Genomic DNA, 2118 nt, shown 5'->3' with positions numbered 1-2118 from the left:
CACCGAACATCAGACTATCGATAATGTGACGTAATACAAGTTAATACTTTCAACCCCAGTGTTTCCCATTAGGTAACAACAAGCTACTGGAGCGTAAAAGACAAAAGCAGAAATCGGTGAGGTCAGTGACTAGATATTACACAACAGGAAGCGCGTGCCATCAACACAGACTTTATAAAATCACATAAAGACCGCACGTCTGTTCTCACCCAACAGGGTTTGACCTGCTTCATACAAGGTTGCTGAAGGGGTTCTTTGACAAAAAAGAGAAACATGGCAGCCAAAAGAACTGCTGGGGGACAATGGTTGTCAGTTAACGTATTCAAGAAAACTGGGATGAAAGCAAAAATAGTTAAATATTACAAATAAAACACACACACAAGATACTAACCCATCCATATTGATACTGACTTGGTAAACAGGTCAATGCCAAGGATGCAGCCTATGTTGACTGTGTTATGGACCAGTGGTGTCCAATCTTAGTCCTGGAGGGACACCATCCTGCATGTTTTAGATGTTTCTCTCACCTGATTTTAATAAATGAAGGATTTACAGCCTTTATCAGAATTGGAGGACCTGCTGAAGAGCAGGAAAACAACCTAAACATGCAGGATGGAGGCCCTCCAGGACCAGGGGTGGACACCACTGTTATAAACTACTGACATACTAAATAAAAATGAATGAAGTGACTCTGTTAACTTCCATTGTTGAAACTTGAAGTCGAGGTGTGCTGCCATGATGTTTGGAGTCACTGTCTGCACACTATAGATGTGTGGTTGCACCTGTGACACAAAAGTCCCGCCTCCACATCCCGCCAACTTTCTAACAGGCTGTGATCCTGACGATCACAGCGTAAAAATGGCACTTCTCTTTGAGCCTCAAATAACTCAGTAAAACTGGAGGGAAAATGCCTATTTGAGCTACAAAAAAGCAAAGAACTACATAAATCAACAAAAGTAAACACCTAAAAAAATTATCTGATGTGTATTTTTATTTTTTAGACAACTAAACGTGTCATTCGCTTACGTGGAGGGGCGGGACTAAGAAACTGTACTGCAGCCAGCTGACCAGGGGAGGTGCTCATGCTTTGTGGCTTCAACTTCCAGGTTCCGGTTTTGTGTCTAGTTATAATATATGTCAGTGGATTAGACTTATTTCAAGATGGCAGCAAGCTGCTTTGATCTTAACCCTGCCCAGACTAGCCGTCAGCTCATCGAGCTGGTCAGAAATCCTCCATTTCTCCGAAGCTCTCCAGGACAGATAAGATGTTAACTGTCTTTAAGTTCTCCAAAAACAAAACACATCAAATGATCTAAACGTTGGCTCGTAGAGGAGCAGTCACTCCAGCCATCTGACGGAGCATCACTTCAAAAAATCGCCAGACTATCCCTTTAGGTCTCAGACGGAGCTGCAGGTTTAAAGCCCCCCTTCTGTTTGTTCGCTCTGCTGCTGGTTTAAAACACACAGATCTGAGAAAACCAAACACCGTGCAAACGTCCCCCCCCCCTATCTGTTGTCACGTAGTTCGTGGGGTACGGCAGCAGGGAGGCTGCACCTTTAAGTTGGGGAAAGAAATGGAGCCACAACATGCATGTAACCTTGAAATGACCCAAGGCACTGAGCTGGAGCATTTCCACCTGTTCCGTCATCACATGGTGGGGGAAAAAAAAAATCCATGTAACCACGGCAACTCCTTCCTCAAACTGAAACATCCCCAAGAACAGGGGAGGCATGCACCCTGTCTGATTCTGCACCTGGGCTTTTTTTTTTTAAGCGTTAAAACCCACCAGTTCAGCATATTATTCTGGAACATTATCCAGTTTTGTTCGAGTATTTTCCCTCCTGAGATGGGAGGGATGCTGATGCTGTGAGGAGGAGGAGGAGGAGGAGGAGGAGGAGGAGAGAGGAGCAGCTCTCTCTCCCGGAGCTCCTCCTCTGTCGTCAGTGAGTGAGTTGAGCGGTCACATTTTCATCCCTCGATGAGAGCAAAGAGGGCACCGGAGAGGACTTCCAGCTGCTGTGTTTGTGTTTTGTCACCTCGGTCGCAGGTAAGGCTCCGTCTCCATCCGCGCGTCACGCGCCTCCAGCTCTGTTTTTGTTCAGAGGAGGAGGAGGAGG

The 2118-nt window shown here is 45.8% G+C and overlaps 1 protein-coding gene across 4 annotated transcripts in view; it reads left to right on the top strand.

Annotated features, from left to right (window-relative positions):
• The first annotated feature begins 1710 nt into the window (after window positions 1-1710).
• The window catches only part of LOC108234864 (sodium/potassium/calcium exchanger 2), a 65449-nt gene continuing 65041 nt past the window's right edge, over window positions 1711-2118 (top strand). For 3 of the 4 annotated variants that reach the window (XM_017414440.3, XM_037976633.1, XM_017414435.3), the window contains exon 1: window positions 1711-2048. The gene's annotated coding sequence lies outside the window, so the exon portion shown is untranslated. The remainder of the gene's footprint in view (window positions 2049-2118) is intronic. The other variant, XM_017414436.3, reaches the window with a different exon arrangement.

This window comes from Kryptolebias marmoratus, linkage group LG7 (genome assembly GCF_001649575.2).
Source record: "Kryptolebias marmoratus isolate JLee-2015 linkage group LG7, ASM164957v2, whole genome shotgun sequence".
In the NCBI taxonomy this organism is placed as follows: Eukaryota; Metazoa; Chordata; class Actinopteri; order Cyprinodontiformes; family Rivulidae; genus Kryptolebias; species Kryptolebias marmoratus.
Note: the sequence above shows the minus strand (reverse complement) of the source record. Positions and strands in the feature narration are given on the sequence as shown.